At 42.8% G+C, this 26,596-nt stretch overlaps 1 protein-coding gene across 15 annotated transcripts in view; it reads right to left on the bottom strand.

Moving 5' to 3' along the window:
* LOC142971806 (receptor-type tyrosine-protein phosphatase delta) overlaps positions 1-26,596 on the bottom strand; it is a 343,430-nt gene that overhangs the window by 129,116 nt on the left and 187,718 nt on the right. For all 15 annotated transcript variants that reach the window (XM_076112487.1, XM_076112472.1, XM_076112479.1 and 12 more), the window contains one exon: positions 12,856-12,893. The gene's annotated coding sequence lies outside the window, so the exon portion shown is untranslated. The remainder of the gene's footprint in view (positions 1-12,855; positions 12,894-26,596) is intronic.

The following is a 26,596-nucleotide window of genomic DNA, read 5'->3' as shown; positions in this document are numbered from 1 at the left end:
GTTTGATCAGCTTTGATTAGCTTTCAAGTAGCTTTTGACTAGAGTACCCAAGAATAGCAAAGGACACAGTGGTGAGACCACCGAAGCAGGCGTGACTACAGCCTGTGCTGTATGGAGGCAGCATCCATTTCTTGTGTATGTTCGTGTTTATCATCCATAGTTCAGTGTGCAACAATGCATAATATATTGTCTGCCACAGAGAGCATATTGTCAATGAAAAACGCAATAGGCTGCACTCCTAAAGAGGGCGACTTGAACTCTTACGTGACCTGAACCGCTCCTCCTGTTACTGGGCACGCCGTGACGAGAGGCATGCGCTTACTCATCTGTACTGGAACTGCTGAGTCATGAGTAGTCAATATCACCTTATTATGATGTCGAGCGAAATCAGATTCACGACGAGGCCCGTGGATGGGACCTCGGTGTGATTTAGTTTATTGTTGGCATGGGGTGCAATGAGCTGAAAAGCAATTAGGTCCATTAAGAGATCATCTGGGATGGCACGAGCAGCCATTGGTGTGTGTGCGGCAACCTGCTCAGAGAATCGAAGAGAGACTGCGGTGGCGAGGGAAATGGGCTTAGACAGATTGAGTCAACTCCTGCCTGACGGAGTCCCTCTGTGGGACTCGGCTCAGGACACCTGTCCGGTGAAACCATGCAAATTTGTATCTGAATGTGTGTGTGTGTGTGTGTGTGTGTGTAGTGTGAGCATGCGCATGCAAATGGTCTCTGTGCTCGATGTATGAGCCCCGAACAAGTTGGCTGTGACTATAAAATTGAGATGGAGAATGAGGAGTGGATGGCAGACCATTCCTGACCCCGTAAACACGTCACTCTTAATTGTGAACCTGCATGAAGTCCCATTTTACAGCTGTGGAGGGCGCTTCCTATTAGAAAAAGAGGCCGTACATAAGCAGTAAAATTGTAAGGAGCACGCGCACGCTCCTTCAAGCCGGGGGACATCCGTCACCACGCACTGATAGATGCATTAGCCGCTCTGCTTTTGAGTTATATTGTGTGCCGTTTCCCTGCGAATGCAAAACATCCCAAAACAATGAACATGTGGTCTGTGAGCTCTGTGCACATATATTATAAGCTGCCGCTGAAATGTGTTGTTGATTAATCAATTTGCGAAATGAATCAATGGCAATTTCAATTATTGACTAACCATTAGTCACTTATTATGCAAAAGTCCAAACTCCAGCTATTTAAATGTGGGAACATATTGCATGTTCTTGTTCTATTTCTTCCTAAATACGATGTATTTGGGTTTTGGACTTTCTGACTACTCAAGCAATTCAACCTTACCTTATGTTATAGGCTTTGGAAAATCGTACTTTGATATTTTCTCTATTTTATTTTATTGACTAATTGATACGTTGAAAAAACAGATAACTTTTGGGGATAAAAAGATTACGGTCAAGTCAAGGGGCAAAGTGATGTTTTCTCTTTTTTAATTTCTTTACATATTTAATAGTTGTGGGAGACATGAGTGTTGCATATACTCTAGTGTGGTCGTATGGTTTTATACTCCACCTCTGCTCCCAAAGCAGTGGTTGAGGAAGGCCTTTGATATGAACCTCCACAGGGAAGATAAGATGAATATTGTGAAGAGTACTGATGTGATAATGCAACACTGTTTTGATGTTGTTACAGATCTCATTCTCTTTTTTTCTTTGTAATTCTCCATCTTGGCTGAATTCGCATGGCTGTGTCCGATCAAAACGTATGCACTCTTTTCCTGCGTGTTGATCTTTTCCCATCTCCCTCTGCTCCCCTTCAATGTCCTTTCATTTATTTAAATAGTCCCTACTCTAAAAGCCTTTTTAACTTTTCCTGCCATCATCTTATCCCTGTTATTTGCTCATCCACTACCCGCTCTACATCAGCTCTTTCTGCTCTCCACCGCTCTAACTTTTCTTCCCAAAACTAATAGTGACATACATCATCTCTGTCTATATCTCTTACCTCCACTCCCTCTTTCTCCATCTCTCTCTCTCTCTCTCCCTCCCCCTCCCTCTCCCTCTCTGTCTTTCAGCGTGTGCGGGCTGGCATCGGGTATTTACGAGAAACCTCTCACCATAGCCGATTGATCACGGCCATTGTTTGCACTGGGTCCTCCATTTTACAGTGCAGTGTTCATGAAAAGGAGCTTTTTCCACTCTCGCTATCTGTCAACCCCCTCAACCCCAAAATATATTCTCTCTCTCCCTTTCTCCTTTTGGCCAGTGATCCCCCGCTGACATTTTCACAAGCACACCTTCATCAATTTCACACCGCCGATGCCCTCTTATGCCAGTGAGGAAGGGAGGAGGAGGAGGAGAATTGATCGGAGTGTTGACAAAGCTGGCTTGAAAAGGAAGTCAGGGAGTGACAAAGTTCTTCAAGCGGAGGACAGATAGGAGATGGAGGGTCATCGATATATGTTTTGTCAAAGTCGACTAATGAAACATCTGAATGATGCCAAAACAAGTGTTCTGATTCAAATATCTCCATTAGAGTCTATGAAAATCTATTTTTCATGGCGTTGACCATGAAGTGTGACAGTGTGAGCCTCTGCATCTCAGCTTACCATTTGCTGCCCCCTGTAGTTTGCCTCTTTCTCATTACTTCCTTCCAAAGATGAGTCATGCAACTTATGCTATAAAGCCAATAACGCAATAAAAGGTGTGATGGAAAAAGCCAACCAGAAGGTAAACATCCCCCTGTGCTCACTTCCTCCCTTTAGTCTTGGGAAATTAGGCCATTCTATCATCAGCCAACTGGTGCATTTATGAGCCGCTGAAGTAATTGGCGGTAGCGGCGAGATCTCGGCTGAGACAAAAGGCAAGCGCATTCACCTCGACAGAGCCTTCAGCGAAACGCTTCAATGAAATAACAGAGAGGAGATAGAGGAGGAAGAAGCGAGTGGAGCAAAAGAGAGAAGCAAGGTGCCTCATTCACTGGCTCAGGGGTTTATGGGATTGCTTCCAGCTGTCACTCTGTCGTGAATCCGTAGCACCGTAATATCTTAATTGTTTCAAATTAAATGCTCGTAAAATGGCAAAGGAAATGAGTTTTTTTTTTTTCTCTGGCTAATCCAAAGCAGCCCCTTGACTTACATCTGGGCCCGCTTTAAGTGAGAGGCGGCTTAAAAGGTGGAATGGCTCCCACATGAGATGGCTATGGATAGGCTGCTGTGGAATTAGTCTTTATAGGTTGTGAACTACTAACCAATTACTGTGCATGTGTGAATCAGGTGTGAATCAGGTGTTTCGTAGCTCTCTTTTTTTCTTCCTTTTCCTTGTCTCCTTTATAATTTCCCCTGTCTCTACATCTTCATCTTGCCCCCCTTCTGTCATTCTTTCTCTACATGTGTGCACATGAGTTTATGTGTGTACTTATATATGTTTATGTGGAGGATGTGTGCACGCAGAGGCTTATCATAATAAACTGTCTAAATATCCTGCAGGGATATCACACATTTAGTCCCCCCCCCCCCTCACCCCACCATCTCCCTCCGGCACTTCTGAGACCTCAGCTCATTCCACAGCACACAGTCAAATCACTCAAGCAGCTAAAGGTCCTGAATGACATCAGCCTTGCTGTCAACTACACTCGCACAAATGTATGCATGCATACACATGATGCACACACCCATGTTGGCATACATGCAGACGCATACAAAGCCCTTCCTACCTCAGTCACCAAGAATAATCAGCGGACATACTGCTATGAACTCGTAGCACGTTCTATACATGCAATTTACACACTAAACACGTGCATTCTGTGATGGAAGGATGAGATGCTTCTCATGGCTTTGCTGACCACAATTCCCAGTCAGAATGGATATCAGAGTGTCCCATTAGCTCCCGTTAACTTGACATCTTTTCTTCCATTCTTGCACAAATACCAGCTCAAAATGAAGCTCCTAACAGGCAAATCCAGCAGACAATTATATGCCATTACATCTGCAAAGTGGTTTTGTGGTGGGGGGCTGTAGGTGGCTGTGACGGGTAGGGGCAGTGAAGTCGATTATCATAAAATGAAACACCAACTGAGAAGGCCTGACACCTCTCCACTTGGAACCAGACACTGATTGAAAAAAAAAAAAAAAGAAGCTGAAGCATCATCATTGCCTCACAATGCAGAGAGTGGCTTTCATTCTACACAGCAGATGGTGATACACAAGTGCCACGGTAAAAGTGAAACTGAAAAATGCTTGAAAAGTTCCTGACACTTCTGCCATCAACAGTGCCATCTGCAGTTAGTATTCTAGAGGAAAGCAGTGTCGACATTTGACAAGTGTTATTTGGTGACTTTGTCAACACGTCTCTCAATGAGATCCAGACTGCAACAATAATAATGTTATTAATAATAATGACTATATGTTTTCTTGTATCCCCCATAATATTTTGGATCAGATAAAATCTGAAAATTACGATGAAACATGGAAATTTGAAAATATGTATTTATTTGACAACTGACAAAATTACAGGGCTGACTGCTGTATTCTGAACTAGCTATCAGGGTATTTCCATTCATTTGCAGATGCTTAAACTGCACTTATTAATATATTTATCCAAATTTGGAATGTGTTAATGTGTCTGATGTTGTGTTGTCAGCTCTTTCTGCTGCCCCCAAGTGGCCTGACAGATTGGTTATTATTGCAGCTTTACGTTACACAGAGCAATGTTTTTCACCAGATCAGCTGAGCTCATCAAAGGGAGAAAACATGCCTGAATATAATAGAGGACAATCATGGCATGGAATCAGTCTTTTTCACAGCAGACATTTTGACTTATTGTGGGGAAAGCACAGGTGTTACGAACAACGTTAATGACAGCTCCGTTCTATTCGAAAGTCCCAGTAAGCCATGACAGTGTGACAGTGAGCCCGTATGCATAATACCAGAACCCTGAAACTGAATTAAATTATTTAAATGTCTGTCTAAGTCTATCCTGAGGTGAGACAAAATACGCTGAGGCCCCACCATGATGATGGCCTTACGATTCTGGGTGCTGTAAGGACAAATGTTTGCACCCCAATGTCCTTCACTGAATCCATCTTTTCATTTCCTCTGCCCAAACTCCACATTGAGGTCCTTATTCTACCTCTGACCGTTTAAATGTCTCATCTGCGTGCCGCGTTGTTTCAGTGCGCTGCAGAGTATTCTCCATCCTCTCCTCTGGTGCTTCACATCCCATCTCTCCCCTCTAATCTCTACTCCTGGTCCTTTCATTTCCATGTCTCTCCGCTCCTCCCCTCCCCTCTCTTCCCTTCTCACGCTGTATTTTCTAGCATCCTCATTCCCTTTTCTCTCCCCTCTCATGTCCCTCTCATCACCTCCACTCCTCCCATCCGTTTGGTTTTGTTCCGTCCCCCCCCCCCCCCCCTGCACACTACACAACTTCTCCTCCTCTTCCTTGCTCCCTCGTGTGCTGTTGGATCCTCTTCCCGCCGTCCTCTCACATTTTCTGCTTCTCTGTTTGTCTCCCTTTACCATTGGTATTACCTTTTCGGTCCTGTCTGTCTGATTATCTTGTTACTACCGCTTTAGCAGCAAATTCTCTTGACCCGATCTTTACATGTTCCCGTTCAACATCTCCTTTTTGTCACTTTGACTTTTGTCTTTGCGCTACTTAACCAGCCTTTATTTGTCTTCTCTTTCCTTTAACCTACCCTCCGCTAGTTTTTCTTATGCCCCTATGCCAGAATATGTGCTCTATTACAGCCGGTGTCGCACTCTGTCTCACTCTGTCCTCTCCTCTCCTCTCCTCACTCTCTCTGCCATTTTTGTGGCCTTTCGCTCTGTGCACATCTAATGGCTGGGGTGTAATCCACTGGCTAATCTGCTGACAGCCTGTGTGACAAGGCATTAGCTTTGTGTCACTGCCTGCCATGCTGCTTCTCAGCGTGTGTGTGTGTTAGAGCGCGAGAGAGTAGAGAGAGAGTCTATGAATGCTAGTGTGTCCGCATGCAAACGCAATATGTTTGTAAAACTTTGTGTATGGGGTGTGAGTAATGGCTTATGTGTGTGTTGCTCCATGTCAACTGGATGCCCAAGCATATAATTGACACTGTAGCTCCTCGATTTTGCATGGCCTTTCACCTTTACATTTTTTTCCACTACTTATGTCCACTGCTGCACTTTCTTTTTTTTCTTTCTCTATGGGTGATAGCAATTTTAATAAGATGCAAGGTCAGAGTGCTGGTGGATACGGCGAGAGGCAGACAGGCCAAAGTTGCCTTGTCAGGTTGCCCCTCTGCTCTGTCAGGCATCCAGCCGTGTCAAATAGGGCTCCGTTTGGAAACAAATATTGGATTTTCTATTGTTTCCACCGGAAAAGTTTGGACATAATTGTATTTGGCACCAAACGCTGCTGCCATTTGCTGCTTATTGACTCATAACATCATTGATTGATCTGTTAACTATGTTTTTGATTATTTGATCAATTGTTTAGTCGATGCAAAGATATTGAATACTGATAAAAGAGAGAAAAGCAGACAAATCACATTTAAAAAGCTGTATCCAGCAAATGTTTTGCATTTTTGCTCATGACCTTAAAAGGTATCATTAATGAATCACTTATTAAAATTGTTTTTGATTAACTAACTGTTCCACCCCCTGGTTCCGTTGGGTACGTCCTGTGGCTCCGCATATGCGCCACAAAAATCTCCTTCGTCATCTCAGTCGCCATCTCTACTTCACCAGCAGAACTCACCTCGCACTTGGCCACATTTTATCTCTTTTTTTGTTTAGCTTCTGTCCCTTTCTTTAGTGGTCCTCTCCTCTGTCTCCACCTGAGTGATCCTGTTATCACAGCTGACCTGTCGCTAGATCTGTCAACAGCCACAGAGATTACACCGAAGGCCGCGGAACACATTGGGCTCCCCGTTGGAAGGGGGTGGGGATTGCCTGATCCCCTGATGCTGATAAACTGGCCGAGGCTTTGGGGATTCAAGAAGGTCCCGTCGGGAATTGGGTAGGGGGATGTGTGTGTGTGGGGGGTTGCTATAGTCAACCTCAAGTCTACTTCTAATCACTGGGCCTTTCAGAGGGGATAAGGGAAAGGAGAATGGGAGCTTGGTTTGGAATGGAATTAGGCCCTGATGGAGCTGGGGATAAGGTTGTTTGGACTTTGATTTGATCACACAGTTTGCTTGAAAGCTTGAGAGTAGCATGTTTGATCAAATCTATACTGCCAACATGCTGTACAGCTTGGGTTAAATACATTGGCAGTAACAAAAACAACAACTCCTATTTGAACCTAAGTCAACAACATGCATGTGTCATGCACATGTCACTTTGCGTTTCGTAGCTGCTCATAATTGATATCATATTAGCCGTATTGGCACGGATCTGCCAATGCCTTCTGAACGGAACATTTTCCAGCTAATGAATCATAATCCCCGGGGAACTGGGATTCATTTCATTCATACTAATTTCTAGGTATTCCTTGATCCATCCCTCCAACTCCCCCCCCCCCCCCCCCTTTTTTTTTTTTTTGACTGTTGCCACATGGGGGATACTTCTGCCATTCAAGTGAGAACAGAGCACAATTATCATTGATTCATGCGCCATAAAAGCAAAGCAGAGTGAGACAGACTCTTATGAAACGGGGCTTGCCAAAGTACTGTCAGAGCTGGAGTTTGATGGCTCACTCGTCCGTGGCCTCCGCATCATGTTGTCTTCACCAGCTGTTGTTTGACAGAAAGGGATTCTTCCCGCAGTGTGCAAAGACACAGCTATCAACTTAAGAGGCTTGACAGCAGCTCACTATGGGGCCGTTTTTCTTCTGCATTATATTAGGCCTTACTGGTGGAGCATCTGCAAATGGCTTAACGCGATACAACAGCAACAAATTCTGAAAGAAAATCCCTGAAAGCAGAGTGGACCCCTGGTGGTCTCTTTCTCCATAAAATAGCGTGATATTTCTTTACAATTTTGGATTATATGTATGTTTGTAAAATACACCATAAAGATTTTCTTTTGGATTTGATGGTGGCTTTATGTCATACTATTGTGAGTGCAAGGGAACCAAGGCCTAGAGAAGTGCAGCAACCAATAGAGTCTTGGGAAGCACTGAAATAAACTGCCTTTTATTGATCGGCCCTAATTACAGGAGTCAATGAAATTTATCTTTTTCAGGCTTGCCAGAAGCCTCTAATATGCCATACTGAGTTGAGCACTCACTTCTAATGGTGAGTGATCAAATGACAAACTGTTCTGCTAAACAAAAGCAGTACAGAACAAACAAGGAGGGGGATAAAATCCAGTCTGGAGCTACATTGCCAAACAAGGTTGTCACGGCTCAGCATTTTCAGTTTTTATACTCAGTGTCTGAACAATTGATAGCAAATCATAAAATATACCACTACCTGCTATTTAGTGTGGCCTCCCAAAAAAATCTAAACCGTATTGTAGAAAACAAAACCTGCAATGCTTATGAGCTCTCTTTTCGTTTTTTTGTTTTTCTTTGCTCCTTTCAGTATTCAGTCAACTTTAACCACGTCAGCAAAAAAGGCGCAACTGCATTCTCCATCTTCATCACTGCAAATCAGCATAGTTGAGCCAAACCCAGCCCCTGCCTATGTAGATGGTAAAATTCAATGAACAATACAATGCATGCTACGAGGCTTGTTGATGCTGATTGTGAGAGCAGAGCCGAGCTCCCAACACTTAGTAGATCATCGTAATTAAAACATAAATTGGAGGTATTGAGCTGCATGGAGTCGCCAGCGCGGGCTCCAGGGAAGCATTGATTCATGCATGCACTTGGAAACAATCGCTCTGATTTGGTCGGAGTAAAATATAGAAGTCTTGTAAATAAAATCAATAGCAAACAAGCGGCCCGGGCTCCTCAAATAGTAGACAGTGAATTACAATCAGGCTAATGATGCTGGAGGCATGAGCGAGCATGGGCACATGGGAGGAATGCAAGCTTTACAGTGAATGCAGGGTCAGATACAGCACGTCTAAAATATGTGTCCGAGGCAAAATCTCTTATTGGATGAGTATTGATTGATTTTGATGGCCCAGTGAGATGTTTGAAAGAAACTCAGGAAAGACAAGACACTGGTTGCACAAAGGTTTGTCAGGTCAGTCCTCATTATATAGACTCGTGTACAAATATACACTGCACCTTTTTAAGCTTAACAAGTTGGCGTCCGCAGACACCAGTGCTTTGTGCCGTGGTTCCATGTTTGGAATTATACACCTGTTGACGACTAACGCAAAAGAAGAAAACATAAACCATAATTTGTTGTTTTTTTCACAAATGTTTGGAGAAGCAATGAAAACTGTTTTTAGAACCCAGAATAAATCCCCTTAAAAGGCAAATTACAGCTAAATATTGAATCCGAAATATCCTTGTAAACTGTTAAATTCTCCCCCCAGAAACATCTTTTCATTTTCTTTTCGACTGGCATGAACACAGCTAGGCACTGTGGAGCTCTATCTCAATCAGCCATATTTGTTCGTTTGAAAGCAGTCCTAATTTACCCCGAAAATTAGCCCTACTTAAGACAATCAAGAACAAGAAAGCTTCGTGCAACCAGTGGACTTTGATGTGCATCTGACACCAGAGTCAAAGTCTGTCTCCTGATGAGAGGTAATGGAAAGGATCAGGGTCTAGCGTAATAACAGCACAGCCCTGATTCAATCTTTATTACATGCCATTTACGTTTATACTGAACAATAACACATTCTGATAAATATGCACAAAATGCAGGTCAATATAATATAATGTACACACCTGCTGCAGTGCAAGGCCTTGATGAAGATGTCCAGTAGGTTTGCATTGCTAAACGAGTAACTTAAGCTCGTTCATCTTGGATATGAATGGTCCGCACTGAAGGGTCTGCTCAGGAGGTTACCTGAGGTATAATCTAATCTAGTAGAGCTGTACAAGTCTGGCTATTTACTGACTTTACTTCAAGTTCAAGGTTCACCTCCAAACACACTGCAGAGTTTTTTTTTTCTTCTCTTTGTAAAGCTAATATAGCGTGATGAGAGAACAGAAGCACAATGGTTGCTTTCTGCAGAGGTGCCATGTGCTATGGCTGAAGGAACATTCCCTGAAATGGCTCTGGGCGCACACCTGAACCCTGTGCTCCACATTTCTGATTTTACATCTTGAAATGTTGATGAAAATCAACAAGGCTGCACTCGCTACACAAACTAGAAACATGAACGGTATACTGGAGTTTAATTTATGCCTGCGTAATCTGTGATTTCTGGTCATGTTTCTTTGGACTAATCATGCTGTGGGCAGTGTCCTTCACTGCTGCCAGCCCTCACGTTGGGGAAAAGAGAGGGGTCAGGAGTGAATGGACACAAAGTAAAAGAGAGAGGACGGGGAGAGAAAAGCTGTTGCAGATGAGCGCAGGCATAACAACAGCTATGGGGAGAGGGGGAAAGAGGCTACAGAGAGAGAGAGAGAGTGGGGAGGATGTACAGGGAAAATTGGATAGGGAAACAACAGAGGGTCGGGAGAAGCAGTCAAGATGAGATAGCATGGGTAGAGTGGCAGCAGAATGAGAGAGGGTGGAAAGGAAGGAGAGAGGCAAAATTGGAGAAAAGCAAAGAAAGGTGGTGGAGGAGCAGCTTTTCCTATAGCCCTATACTGTATCCTTTCATCCGCCCTCACATCACCAGCCTTAAGAAACCCCTCTGCAAACTACACACAGACGCACACACACTAATTATTCCAAAAAGTGTCCTTTAACAGTAATAACAAGTCTACCTTTTGGCATCATAAACATTATTATTTTTTTATGAATTTTGTTGCCCCAGGGAATTGCTCAAAAAGGTAGACGGAAAGCCAAAAGAATATTTCCTCTAAATATATAAAAAAGGAGCCTCGCAAGGGAGATGAATATTGAAGCCTTTCCAGCTTGAGAGACAAAGCCAAAATAGAATGATTTGTTTTTCTTTTGTTCGACAGCAAATCAAAGGGGCCACTCACACAGGTATCGTAGTACAGACGGAGACAAAAAGACAAAAAGTGAGCATCTAAGTGCAAGCATATGTCCTGATGGAACATCTTTCCTTGTATTATCATAATAGTATTATATAGGGTCAAATCAAATTTCACTACATGCATTATGTATGCATAAGCATCGTAACACCTGAGCAAAGGCACACATGCACACAGCCCCAATGAATGCTAGGAGCAGATAGGAGACAAAGGAATTAAAGCGAGGCTGACTAACAGAGTATGACGTGTCCAAGGCCTTTGACTAATTATGCCCCCACTGCTACAAACTGTTCCCTTTCTATGATCCTCTGAAACAGGAGGCAGGGGAAAAGGCTGCAGCAATTACTGATGAAACCACCCCGTAAGTCAAGTGTGTGTTAGTCAGTGTCAGGATGTGGGAAACAGTTCTTTAATAAAGACACTTTATTATAAAAGGGTTCCATAATAGTTATTTAGTTTGAGATGGCTTTTGAACAATCTGGCATTATTTCAGTGACACTATTTTTCTAAATTGACCTCGGAAGTGCATGCTGAATGTGCTGTAACTACAGAGTGCAGTTCAACTTAATCAGCTAACGCAAATTGATTTGATGTAAATATCTATGAAAATAGAAGCAATTCTTTCAAACTCCACGATGTGAACTCAAGCGGTTCTCAGGTTTACCCTGTTTGGACTGGAGGCTGTTGAACCCGGTGAGGTGTTCTCTGGACTTAGCCCTCGCTTGCATGGCATTCATTGTCAAGTTGCCTTTAACTGAGAAGTAACTGCTACTCTACTGCGTGATTTAAGCTTGTAAAATGGATTTTCTATTTTATAATCTTCTACTTGTACACACTTATTACCCTTTTACACACGGTACCTTCAACGTCCTTTGGGTATAATTATCTAGGTGGTTTTATTATATGCTGTCGGTGTCCTTTATGGAAAAAGTATTCTGGAACCATTAGCTTTGGATAAGATGAAGCATCTGGCTCAAAAGACTAGGTAATGCCGGATGTTGCATATAATGTGTTCGGTGGAAGCTCTCTGGTAATCTATTCTTTTGCATGGATGAATAACAGTTCACGTCTTTCAAAGATGGACCAATTGTCAGACATTTATCCAAAATATCCCCCCTTTAATTGAATCTTAAGCTGCAAAATGCTTTCCGCGATCAAGTCGAAGGATGGGTAAAACGTCTTGTCAGTCTTTAGTGATTGGCTCACGTTTGTTCCCTAAATTCCCCACCTATTGATCAAACCCAGCCCCTGAATCCCATCTCGGTGAAACAGAGCCAATGAACAGCATCAAATGCACCCCCACTTTGTGGTAACGACGGGTGTATTTTATTTTTTTTTTTTACCTCCAAACTTTTCCACAATGCATCTACTGAGTGTTGTGTCAAGATGTTGAATGTATGCTCAGCAAACCCTAACCATACAAACCCAAGAAGATCGGCTTAGCTTTTGCAAACAAACTGCCCAAACAAACACCCACATAGATTTATGTTGTTGTCGAATGACCAACATGCTCACTTAGATTTGTGGCACTCCACCAATATACTTCACTGTTGCATGGGCAGCAGAGATGATGGGTGAGGCTGAGATGTTGCGGCATGCCATTTATCTCTGTCAGACGTGGTTGAGCACCAGTTCTTATTGGCTGGGCAGGATTCGTGATTGCTAAAGCGGCACCCCCAGTCTCTGAGACCATGCTAATTAAACAGTGGGGAGAAAAGAGCAGGGGGCCTTCACACTCTATCCTCTAAGGCTCCGTTCTGCTGCAACCAGCATTAGCACACACAGTTCTTCTGAGACGGGAGCAGAAATGGAAACCCAGCTTAAAATGTCATGACCCATCTTTGTTGTTGACCGTACAATGATTCTCGCCTCAGATGTGATTATAAAAGCTTACCTTTCAGCACTCAAGCGACCCTCCCAACAGTTCAAGAGCTGCAGGACGACAACAAACAACACATGTTAGAATGCGCTTTATTCACCGTCATAAAAGCTGTTATGATTAAAAAAAAAAAAGAAGAAAAGAGTTCAAGAGGCAGGGGTGAAGATTGTGATTGTTCCAACAGCGCAGTGATCTGCTGCCCTGAGCTTGAGCACACATTCAGTACTGCCATTTCCTTTTATAGTGTAAAGGGCAAGCATTTATTACCCACTGATTACATTCGGCAGGCATATGTGTCTGACACTTAAGCCCTTGTAATTTTCCAAGCCGTTACAAAAGCCCCTTCTTCACTGCTGATATTCAGTCACTGCTTGAATGTGGTATGTCTAACAGGGATTTCATTGGGGCACCAAAAAAGGAGTCGTGAGAACAAAGAAGAAATGGGAGTTGGGGGGGGGGGGGGCGCTGAGCAGCTTTTTAGTTTAGTATTAATTAAAATGTGGGCGGCACTCAAAAGGTCAGAGATTGACCAAAAGAAAGAGGAAAAAAGGGGGCACGTCACTGCTGATTGTGTGCATAAGGCGCTCAAGGTCTTGTAGATTAATGCAAGTTCACTTTCAAAAGGGGAATCAAGAGAGAATTAGTTGTGTGACTGATAAACAGCATATCTCCGTGCTCTGTTTTCTTCCCCTTTTTCTTTTCCAGCTGGGAGATAAAATTCAGGCTTGGCAATGGTTGCCATCGCAATTGATTCTGGCAGAGGAATATGACTGCAGAGTATGAGGGCTAAGTATCTGAATAGCTGCTGTCAAAATGCTGAAGGGGAATTTATTCCTAGTTTATATGCAAGCTATATCATGGAGTTACTGAGACTAAATGGCCACAGTTTGATATACAGTATGCTGTCATTCCACTGGCGTATAATCGCGGAGCTGTTCTAGACGCAGGCTTACGCGGTGCCGTGTCTGGATTCAGTGAATGCAATGGAAGCATCCAATAATTTGCTCGGATGTGACAAATCCTCTACATTTCAAAATATGAAATAGTCTTTGAACCGTTGTTGTAATTACCACAACCTTAATATTGGTCAATGTCAGCTTATGTGTGAACACTTTGTAAATCTGATACATTTGAGTTTGAAAAGAAATCCATTTTAAACGACGCTCGGCATCAATGATATGATAGGAATATAATGTGCGCATCTTTTGGGAAGGAGCCAAGAGTTAGGAAAGAGGAAATTGGTAGCCCCATTGTGTCTGATCTATCCCTCCAGTAAGAAAGGTGTCTTGACCGGTGGGGAATACAGAACATGATTAAAATGTACACTCCAGCAATCAGCAGGCAGTAAGGAGCCACCTGTCAGAGATCCTCCCGCCCTTCATAGATTTATGGCTAATAATTGGCCATGAATGTAGCCAGCCTGGTGCTATCAGAGGCTCACAGGGCCAGTTGGTTAGAGATACAAACAGAATGAAATCAATCTGTGGGTTTCATGCTGAATACTGTGAGAGTATGCAGAGATGCAGAAAATACATTCCAAGTGAAGATGCTTGTGCCTGTACGAAACTGAGAATAGCTCCAGACAATGACGTTAGTTCCCGAAAATAGACACATTATGGTGCCCAAGACTGTATTCACTTTAAATGGCAGACCTTCCTGCTAGTCACTCTGCAGTGCTATGAGCGTACGCTTAACATTACTAATTGGATGGTTTATTAAAAATAATTTGCTGCTCAGGGTCCACTCAGTACATTTCAATCTTAAACACTCCACGGGGTGTGATAGATTAAACAAGCACTGTGTATATTCAGCTGCAGCTTGACACCTTGACAAGTTCTACATTATGCCTTAAATATCCCCAAATAATGAAACTAGCATGTGTAACAACTGGGGAAATAGACATGATGACCTTCTTAAAACACCATCTGTTGCACAGCACAACCACAGCAATGGCAAGATTAGCCAGTGAGGCTGAAAGAGTCACATTATATGACACCCACAGTGTCCCACCGCGTCGTAAATGGCAAAACACAGTATCTCCACTTTGCTTAATTCGAAATGGTATCGTGCGTTCACAATGTTTTGATTCGAAAGCCAGCGGAAACATGTCTTCGCTTTTTGTAATTATTAGAATGGTACGATTTGGTGAGCACAAAGGCGACTGTAAAACACCATCATACGAAGAAAGAGAGCGCAGTAGATGGTTGACATTTCCATTTGTATCTGTGACAAGCGATCAAGCTTTGCAAAGAGAGCGATATTATCCTGCTGTATGTAAACATAGTCTGGGAATATCAAACACGATGAACAGTGATGATGTGCCGCCTGCCTAAATAACCCTGGTGATGACGGGCCTTGGCGCTCCATTTATTCTCACACTAATATCGCCCGCTTCCACCTTAGCGATGCCCCTCCCCCCCCATCCCACTCCCCGTTCACCATTTTTTTCAATGCCTTCACTTCATATAGTATTTCAGGATTTGAGACAGTTCTTTTTCTGTACACCTTGGGGTCACTGTCATCCCAGCTCCACTCCCCTCCCTCCTGCCCTTCCATCCCTGATCTTTTTTTTTCTTTTTTCTTTTTTCCCCTTTCTAAATTCTCTGTCCATTGCCCTCCTGACAGCCACCCATCAACCTGGGTGCAATTTAAAAAGCCCTTCAACAGCTGCCATTCCACAGGGCTGGCTATCAGTCCAGCTGCCAAAGCCCAGACAGGGACTCTGCTTCAGCAAGCAACTTTGAACGCCAGGTTGGTTTCCCCCGAAATTCCAAATAGACTGAAGGTGAAAGACTCTATTTCTCAGAGATTGGTTCAGCTGGAGACAGGGTGACTGAGGTGGAGCTTCGAGGCAGCATTGCTACTTCCTTCCTGACATGTTACAGCCAACATCTGGCATGCGGCGTTGCGGTCCGGAGACAAATGTGTGTGACTTCATGTAGGCTGATGAACATGTTTTAACAACACCAGCATGAAGCAATGTGTTGAATTATATTTTGATGCTTTGGAGGTAAAAAAGGGAAGGCTTTTGTGTATAATACAGTAAGGGAGGGATATTTGTGGTTCCGCAGAGATCCATCACTGAGATGAAACATCATGTGTGGCTGCCAGCAGGCCTGCATGCAAACACTGCATACATTGCTTGTCTAAATGCACATGTTACCTGAAACAATCAAGTGAAAACGGCTCAGGCTTGAGACTGGGCAGCATGCTGCTCTGCACTTCTCTGCACCATATGTCTTTGTCAGAAATATTTGCTGTGCGCCGAATGAGGGATGAAATCAATCCAAGTGCTATTTTCCCAGTTTCTCCCTTCTTGAAGGCAGCAAAATTGTCCTGATAGTTGCCAGATCAGCCCACATTGTCAAATGTAACAACTGGCCACCAGTGACATTCGCAGACAGACCATCTGGTCTCCAGCGTCCCATAGTCGTTTAGGGAGAGAATGGAATGGCTGAAGCCTTTCTCCTGTCTCAATTAGCTACTGGGAGAGATGGATGTAAGAGCTGCTCTGGTGTTATGGACCAATCCAAGATGTGTGCTATGTGCCAGTTGGAAAATGTCACTAGGTGACAAGAAAATTCCACTTAGAATGACTGAACAGATGTACTTGCTGGACTATATTTTTTCGTAGTTTCACCCACTCAGCTGGACCTGTGGGGCACACTCTATCTACACCGCCTGAAGATAAAATCAACAGCACAGTAAGGTCGTGTCTAGGCACTCGATAACTCAAACCATGGTGTAATAATAAACTTTGTCAGAGTTGTATTTAGAGTTGAGCTTTTCAATATGCTATATATGTCTGTAATATCCTTTTTACATTTTAATAATCTCATGCAAATATGCCCTCCAAATAGCTGCTGCTGAGGTTAATTTCGCATAAGGCCATTTCGGCTGAATTGTGTAAATGCTGCTTATAGCTGAAGGAGTGAAGCTATTTCCAACTGCTGCTTCTGGATCGGCTACTATACAGCCATTGTGTTGGGTACTCTTGCTGTCCGCCAAAGCTTTTAGTGCATTGTGTAGCAGCATCACTTTTGCCCACAGCACACAAGACCACATGAACAAAAAGCTCCAGTTGGCTGGGTCACACTGCGATGTACCTGGGGGATGTACGCGTGTGCTTTGCATGGACTGGGGAGGGTAACTATTGGGGCCATTAACATGAGAGAGAGCTGCAGCTTCCAAGCTGAAAAATTGCCCTAAGTGAGCCGGCATTATAGTGAGGCATCTTCCCCGATTCCATTCAGCAAGGAAAGTTAATGGAGTTGAAGTGGGTCGTCTAAGTGAATCTGCTGCCAATGGAAAGGCTTTGATGTAGCGAAGATTAAGCAATTGTTGTAATTTTATGTGCTAACCCGGTGTACCGTCAGCCTCAGAAAGCAACCCTTTTAAAATGGTCTTAGTCCATCAGTGGTTGCTTTGCTCTGTTGATAACAACATGCAGTGAAAAGCAGTCAAATATTTCCAGCATCTATTAAATGTAGGAAAAAAATGACGAGTTCCTTTTTTAAACATGCATCTTGCAATCTAAGGATGTCGTAAAAAGACTCTTGTTTGGTACACATGTTGGTGAGAATGAAGCAGAATATTAAAATGAAACAAAAAGATTTTATCATGGGATTGACGTCAAGGTTCGGAAAAGTTCCATGTTTTCACTGAGAGCCCTTTTTGCAGCATGTGGGCCACGGTCCCTTTTGTGTTTTGAGGAACACTTTTAAGCATGAACAAGGTCATATGTTTCCGATTTTCTTTCCCCACTTCCCTCTAAAGCTCTAACGGCTTCCCTTCAGCCAACCAGTGTAAGATAAGGCATGGATCTCTAGTGGGATATATCAGTTAATGGTAGAAGTGTCCTTCCCGTGCCCTTCTGTAATAGCCAAGCATCATTAGTGAGAGGGTTAAGAGAGGGCTCAGCCCTCCATATGTTTCAATAATTACCTTGCACTGCTGTCAAAGCACATACAGAGGGACTGAGCTTACATCAAAGTGCTACAGACAAAGTAAATGATGAGAGAGAGGCTGTCTAAATGCATCTCTTTTCCCCCTCGAGACTCCTTTTCTTGTTGCTTTTCTGTAAGAACATTGAAAGCAGCTGAAGGTGAAAGCTCCGAATGTTCAGTTTTTATCACATGAAACAGGCTGCGGGTCATGCCTCAGCCTCGGTTGCAGAGGCAGCAGTCGGCGCTGTGAGTGACACATTATTTCTCTGGAACCCCCGCCACTCCCATCCTAACTCCCCCAAATCACAACCTCCAATCTATTTCCTGCCTGGCTGGTCTTATGGAACTGCATATATTCTGTCAGATTAATCCCATCATATTCCCACACTGTTTAGTTCTCGGGTGTTTTGAGGAGCAGATTCTGAAATGAGGGCCAAAACAACACGGAATGTGTGATCTCTTCAGAGACGGGCTGCACGGTGGAGATTTAACGATGGACCTTTGTGCTTAAAACGTTAAATTCATGGTTTTCTGATCCCGTGATGTGGCGAGTGTGGTTTTATGTTTAAGGTCCCAGTGGCACAATATTACATCAGTATGGTATTATTATGATTGTGATCTTTTTTCAAATTATACTGGGTGTCTTCAGTTATATAGTAGTAATGTACAACCCGGGTTGAAGAAGAATGGATGCATTTTAAGTAGACATATATTAAGGCTCACTATTCATACTCTTGCATGGTTTTGAAAGGCAAACTGTCAAATTAAAATGACCTTTAGTTCAACAGTTTTGCTTGAATAGGCCAATAGGTTGTAATATGCCATTAATATGATCTTGCTGAGATAAAATATTTATATTATATTCATATTTTTTATCATCTAACTTGTAAAAGAAAAAATCCACAGTGTTTGGGCTATAACCAAAAAAAGATGACACTGAGAATTTAATTTGCCTATGAGACAAAAGCTAATCAGAACCAAAGGGATCAAAAATATATTTTTCTTGTGTAACCAAGAGGAAATTAACATGCCACCACTACGTAGAGATTCCTCGATCACGTTTGTTTGCCACCAATACCGATCGCTGATGAGCAATATTCGGCCGATACAGATTGTTTTTGTTGTTGTTTTGTTTTGATATAGCAGCTGGTAACCGATACAATGTTTCAGACTATGTTTTCTTTCACCACCGTCCTGGAAAATCATTTGAACCGCCAGTAAACCTTATGCTTTTACTTTGTTATAGTCCTCTATAGTGGTGATTTGCATAAAAACACAGAATTCATATGATTAGGAAAGAAAATATTTATTTTGATTAATAAAAGAAATCTTGGCACTAGCTTTGAGCTAATGTACAGAAGTTAAACAGGTCATAATTCCCTCTAATATCTCTCTTATATTGCTGTGAAAACATCTGCAGTTTCTTGCCAAAAACTACATTTCACAAGATAGCATTTGAACCACTGATCATTGATCCATTTGATAAAGCACAGCTTTAAGCTTTATTCATGGTAAGCAATATTCGTTACCCTCCAAACTTTGTGTTTCACTCCTCTTTCCCAAAAACTTCAAATATGTCCTCTTGCATCCGGCTCATAGATTCAACTTAAAGAGAATTGCTGTAATGCCACATTACTGGAAAGGCTGCAGCTGCGCTACAGAGTGAATAAGACATTTGCCTTTTGCACCATTACATTTATTTAATCTTTCTCTGGAATAAGCTTTACATTCCAGTAGTGCTGACAATTCTGGACCTTTACACAAAGCCCTCTGGAGCATAAAAGGGGAAATGGCAAATGCACCGCTTCACAAAGTCCGTATTCTACCCATTGTCTCTGGAGCAGGTACAGTGTTTGCAGCCAGATGACTGAACTGTCCTCGGTCACTGCAGTAACATGTTATTCCTTCAACACCTTGTTTTGAAAAGGAACCGCATTAGCCTAATGGTCATTCAATAATGTGAATATGAATGAGATTTACCGCTGCACTGCTTAATGCTGATTGATGCATATACTCGCTCCGTGCTGATGACCATTAGGGCAACTTATTGATGTGTTGTGAAAGGAGCTTCGCTCAACATCAAGAGCAGTAGAGATGACAAGATATGAGGACAGGATTTTGTACAGCACAACTTATTAAGTGAGGAGAAACTACATCGGTTACATTGGAATTCAAAGTGCGCTGTGTTCTATCACTTAGATCTTTTTGATATTGTTATCCAATTATTCATCTGCCCCGGATTGGTGTCAGACTTGTTAAGATAAACTGGAGCTTACTCTAAAACACATCCAATTATTTCGTCCTCACTTGAAGTTAAAGATTTGTCTTGAATGGTTTGAACAAATTGAAAGCAATTTTTTTGCATTTATTTCCCACACTGTAATGATTTGCTGCTCTCCTGATCTGAAAAAAAAACAAAATGTAATGTCAAAAGTGTTATCATCATCATCGTACTCCAAATGTGAACACTATTTGCTGTGCAACCCACAAAAGAAAGATAACTTTCAAATTGGATGTGTCATGAACGTGTGAGGGTCCTGGAATGCATCCGTTTGATCATGTCAGTGTGTCTCATATCTGCCTTTCCTCTAAATGCAGCACACAACTTGTTTCCTGATGCATTCATTCAATCCCCATCCTATCTTCTCTCCCATGAATGAAAATCTCCTAACGGCACACCACAAAAGAAGTTGCTAAGCCATTTTGGATCGAGAATCTCCCCAGACAAATCCGCAATTAGCGTCTAAGCTGCCTTGTAAAATCAATTAGGAGTTGCAGTATGTGTTACAGGTGCAACACCGGCTGGCGCCTCTCTAAATGGACCAGGAAGACTGGTGTGAATCTGCCATGCAAGAGTATATAATCTGCAGCACCTTGGTCACAAAATAAGATCTTCCTCTCCTGTGAGGAGCGGCTTTGTACTGTAGGTTTAGAGTTGCTGAAAGGCTTTAAAACAGTTTTGACAGCAGGGAGTTGCAATGCAAAGAAATTATATTCTGTCTGCTAACGTTGCAAGTTTGAGCTGACAGACTTCATTTTTGTCTTTGAGTTAAGTTCTCCAATGATGAAAATAAGCTCTCATATGGCGCCTAAACTACAACAGGAAGACTGGCTCCTGTTGGTTTGTGTTCTTCTATGTCACATTATCAATGCAGTGCAATATAATGTGGGATGAGAATGGCATTGTGGCTGAGTGGACAGCACCATTGCCTTGCCTTTTACCTGTTTTCTGACCACAGGCTTTAGTTAAACCAGCAATACTGGCCATATTATCACAGTTGCCTGTTGACTCATCCAACAGAAACATTAGTATTCATTCGGAGTCCTGTTTCTGGCCACCGAATGAGAAGTCCAAGTACTCTTTCTCTTAGCTTTGGGAAATATTTGTCTATATAATATAGACTATTTGCTATATCTCTCTCGAGCTCTTAAATGTTAAATTTGTTCAGTAGCTAGTTGCTAACCTAATTATGTCTGCCATTTGGTGCTGGCCAGGTATCGTTCTGTGGATTTATATTCCCTTTTATGCAGAAAATAACACAATAAGAGCAGTGAGATTGAACCAAAAGAGTGAAGCTGCGGGCTGTGAAATCAAAACTATTTGCTGAAAGAGCTATAAAGCTTTGTAGAGCTGAGAACATTATTTTTTTCTGTGTGTGCTTGTCACTACAAGGAACCCCTTTGACATTACACATAGTCATTGGATCCATTGTCAACATCAACATATTGAATGCCGCTTTAAGCTTTTGAGATCACTAACTATTGGCAAAAGGTTTTGCCATGGAATATGATTTTGCTTTGCAAGCACCCAGGTCTGAAACTATCAGAACGAGCCCTTTGTTTCCCAATGCAAGTTGCCTCACTGTGATAATTAATGAGATCGACATTTTCAATTATCTGTTTCCTGCCTTAACTTGCACAGCAAAAGAACAGCTGTTGGCTTCGACAGGGTAGGAAGACGGGTGATGGAGAACAAAGAGGGCAGCATCTGCCTCTTTGAACGATGGCGTGTTTTTTTCCCATCAATATCTTTGTGTGGCATACCACCACTACAGCAGCTTTCCTCCAGGTGTGTCTCATATAGTGGGACACGGCAGTATGTACCAGTCTTGGTTAAAGCTATGCAAACAGACATGGTTTGTTTAATGTGGCATCCTGCACCTGAACAGTTGGTACAAAGGCCTATATGCCGCATAAATAACAGGCAGTTTGGTGCTGTTTGAATTCCCTATCCTTTGAAAGATTGCCCTATCGGTAAAGCACCACAGTATAACTTAACTGTATATTCTCTACAGGGTATGTGGCAGATGTTACCTTCTTTCTATATGTAATACACAAGCAGCTTTCCTGACATCTCGGCCAATGAGGTAACTGTTCACAATAGCCTTTCCGAGTTGTTACATGTCGAGCAGAGATTGTTTTTAGTGGGTCATGTAGAGGCATGGGGGCCCTTTATTTCTTTTTTTTATGTTCACCAAGGTCAGTAGGTCTCTGTTGGCTTATGGCCTATTCAGCTGGGAGCTGCAATTAGGCTGTGAAACCATGTATCATATTGGGTTAGTCACCAGCTTCAGTTGCCCACTAGTGCCATACATCACCTCCGTTTGCACCACGTAGAGTATTTGGAAGGCCACAGTAAGCCCACAGGGGAATCATCAGTTCACATGTAAATATGAGAAATGGATGCAGATTTCACCTTGCCTGCATGGATCGGGTGCCTGCATTGTAGCTGGGGAATGACAAACAAGGGTCATATAGCCCTGCCACCGCAAATGCCTTTGGTTGCTGCTGTTGTTATGATCCTGCATGATAATTGGGGAGTGGAAAACAGAGGCGCTAAGGAGACCAGTGCAGATACCTGCCGCATAAAGACATTTAAAGAAACGGCAAAAAAATAGGCATGCAGTGACGACAATGTGCTGTTTACTCAAAATACATGTAGCCAGCACATTTGTTTTGCATGACTATTTTACTTATTGTGTCTGGATGCAGTCTGTTCACGCGCTCCCATGAAAGCGTGGCCCCATTTTCACGTGGTTTTGCATTTGTATAGATTTTGTGAGAGAAGGAATACCCTGCTGCGGCGAAATAGTTTCACGCTGAGATCAGTGGAGCGCATGTAGTTCAGTGAATGCTGTTGTACATTCTCACTTTTGCACATCAGAGGAGATGCAACAGCTCATTCTTCCTTCCTGGGCCACAAAGATGCAAATGTGGGCATTCAAGCATGGAACCTCTGACCTCAGTAGGCAATTCTGAAATTACAGAACAGCCAGCTCTTTACTTTCTCTTAAAAGAAAAGGAAATGTGCGTCGGCTCTTTTATTTATTTTTTTTGTACTTATTTTTTTACAGGAAAAAAAAACACCCACAGGGCTGTTTTCTTTTTGTTATCATCTTGCTTGTAAGACCCAAAAAGAAATGACTAGAAACATCACAGAGTGACAGATTTAGTCTGAATTTCCATGCCGGCATTTCAGTCAAGATCATATCTGGTACGCTGAAGTCAGGAGATTTTAAAGTCAGGTTAAACCGCAGTCGTTCCTCCAAGCAGAAAAAAAAAGAATAACAGTTCAGATTCTAACTGTAACATTGGCATACAGGTGTGCACACAAAGCACAGACCCGTTTCATATCACGGCAGACAGCAGAGGTTCCAGGCGTGCCGTGTGAGTGTTTGAGGGAAATGTGAAAAATGTATAGCCTTACAAATTCTGCGTGACGAGCGATAAAATGACACACTTCTTTTTGACTGCATCGCTGTTTTCTGCCTCCATGTCAGTGTGTGCTGTTGTCTATGGCAATTACCGGCGGCGTCGCCGTGCACTTTGTGAATAATGGAAGTACGTGGTTCATATTTTCTGAGCCCTCCGGCATGGTAGGAGGTGAAGTACATGCAGCAGAACACAAATCACCCAAATCAGGCAATACAAGCAATGCTTTGTGTTTTTTTTTTTCTCTATATGAAGTTACCTGAATATCAACACTGTGAGAGCAGCGCCGCGGGAAATTTGCCCTGCACAAATCTTATTTGACTGCAAAAGCGCAGAGCTTTGCAAATGCTCCATCAGCTCTCAGACGCATTTGGAAACAGTCAATAGTGTTGAGGACCCAATGTGTCACACAGCTGGGCTGATTTATACAGTGGCCCTCGTGTGCTTCTGGGATAAGATAAACAAACTGAGCTGAGTTTGTGCGGTCTGCGCTTCAAGCCACCCATGTGGAACGTGCCGAAAGATAATTAGCACAATAACGTGGTGAAAAAGGAAACGCAACTTGAGGAAATCAACTGTTAAGGAACATCTGAGGCCGCAACGAGCTGTGCCTCAGCATATGCTCCTCCGGTGTTTGCAACAATGCTCAGTCTTCGGTCCCTGCAGGAGGAAAAAGCTTCTATTTATAGTTCAACTTGAATGCTTTCTCAAGATGGACTGGGGCTTTGCTTTTTTACTGTCTGGGCTAATTTCCCAGGTCGTACTGTATATGTTTTGAAGTTCTCAAGCATAGTACATTAATTCTACCAAACATGCATCTTTTTTTTTTCTTCCATATATTACATCAAAAGGAGAAAAAAAAAGGCTAACATGTGGTTGCGTCTGTAAAATCCGTTAATTGTTATCGAGTTAATTAAAAGCTGGAAACTTTCTGGAGACAAGTCGCACTTCATTGGAAACAGAAACGTGCCCGCAAACGGGACCACAAGTCTTTGGTTTAGAAACAACCCCAGATAGCAATTTTTAAGAGGTATGTTTTACACATAAGCCAGTCCCAAAATTCCACTTACTGAACAGTTTTCAGAACATGTAACAAGGGGAAAATCCAGCTCCACATAACCAGTTGGTACCCTCAGTGTAAGACTCTGATTTTATATAACCTGGAGTTACATACTCTCGACTATATGAAGTGGCAAGACATGCTGTCTTGGTTATCTTGCGTCTGCATCACAAAAATTGGACCGGTCATGCTTCATCTTTAAGATAGAATGACTGTCTTGGCCATGTGTGAAGTACTCCTCAGTTTACAGGACAGGACTGTCACAGCCGTGACATACTTTAATCTATCACCCCGATGAGGTTCATTCAGTGGTATTTGGAGACAGGATGTTGGCCACCACCTCATATAATCAGGAGTCCATAACAGCGAGTTGTAATTATCTGTACCTATACAGTCCTCCCACTCAGTCTATTCTGCAGGGGCTTACTGCAGCAGCTCGTCTGAATTGGGGGTATTTATACATGAAATTAAGGTGTAATTAAAATCGGTCTGGTGCTAAAGGGACTGAAGGTGATTATGCTCATTTGCATAGTACACTGATTTCTTTTTTTTAATGCTGCCTTCACAATCGGAAGCGGTTCTAACACATTTTAGACATCCATCATTTTTTATATTTCAAACAAAACCAAAACTTTGGGATGATTAGTAAAAGTGTTTACGTGCAAAAGCATGTTGCATTCTTAATCTATCTCCAGGGAAGGCAAAATAATTGACACGCCACCGATGTTGGTGTGTTCTCAATGTACAGCTCTGTTTTTTTGTAGTTTGAGCATCTAGCAGATGTTTTTCTCCTGAGTGAGTTACTACCACGTTGGTCTAGATGAGATTAGAAAATGTAAGCAATGAAACAAGATTCTGGTGAGAATCTGATGAGGAATCATTGAAACTGGACCTCTGAAAATAAACATTAGTATTCCGCTCATTTTTCACAGGCACAACATTATCTAATTTGCTCCATTGGGCTTGTTTTGAAGCAAATGGGGGACTATTATATGGGCTGTAGACCAAGGAGAAACTCATTACTTCTCACATTATCACCGCAAATGCGAGGAGAAAAAAAAAAAAAGCCGAGCTCTGTCGCTTCAGTCTGGTCGCAGGCTAAAGCCTCGGCCTCTCGTCCAGGTTGTAAATGGACCCCTCTCGGCTGATTCGCCGTTGCGTCCTAAGCCATCCCTGGTATTTGGTGAGGGGATGTCATGGCTGCTCCAGCTGTCACGGGCACAGCTGTTCACTTTCCCCTTGAGTGAGCAGAGCTGCCTTCGCCCCGCGGCTTGATGGCGTGTGTACGTATGGGCGAGAGTGTGTCCAAGCGCAAGCATGCAGGGATACTGACAAGGTGCACTAGCAACACAGCTTATTCCAAGACACAGGAAGACAAACAACTCTGCACAAGCAAATTAGGAGCCGCTAGCAAAGGGGGGCTGTGTCAGTACATGTTTAGTTGCTCATTGTGGTCAGGGAGGACATGTTTTATGAAGCTCTGAAGTGATGGACACATGTTCATTGTTGATGAGCACTGCGCTGCACCCGTTGCTTCTTCTCCAAAGAGGCTTTCAAGAGATGCTGAGGGCAAAGTGCTGCTGATGTATGCACTGGTACTTGATTGATGCTTCCCTCCTTTGGCCTGGTCGAGCATTTACTTTATCACAACACCTCTTCACACCATGAATGTGTACCTCTTGAGGTCTAGGTGTCCGAAGTGCTAAAAGGGCTGTATTGATTGCATACTGAAACAGTCGGTTATGATGAATGGACACTCGCTAAATCAAATTTGGAGATTAATTGGCCAGCGGCGGTGTCATTAGGGCTCTGTGATGGGTGAATTAATACGGTGATTAAGTGAGAGGTTGCTTCTGTGTCACCATGTCAGCTCTGACAAGCTGACCCCGGATCAGCTGGCAATGGAGTAAAAGACACTTCATCATCTTCCACCTATATCGTGTCTTTGACCTTTGACATTTACATTCATCATCTGGGCTTTTCCACTTGTACCATGGAATAGTCCATTGTTTATATTAATAGGAACAGCTCGCACTGG

This window comes from Anarhichas minor, unplaced genomic scaffold, assembly GCF_050575085.1.
Source record: "Anarhichas minor isolate MPS153535 unplaced genomic scaffold, ASM5057508v1 ptg000049l, whole genome shotgun sequence".
Classification (NCBI taxonomy): domain Eukaryota; kingdom Metazoa; phylum Chordata; class Actinopteri; order Perciformes; family Anarhichadidae; genus Anarhichas; species Anarhichas minor.
This window is presented reverse-complemented; position numbering and strand designations above follow the sequence as displayed.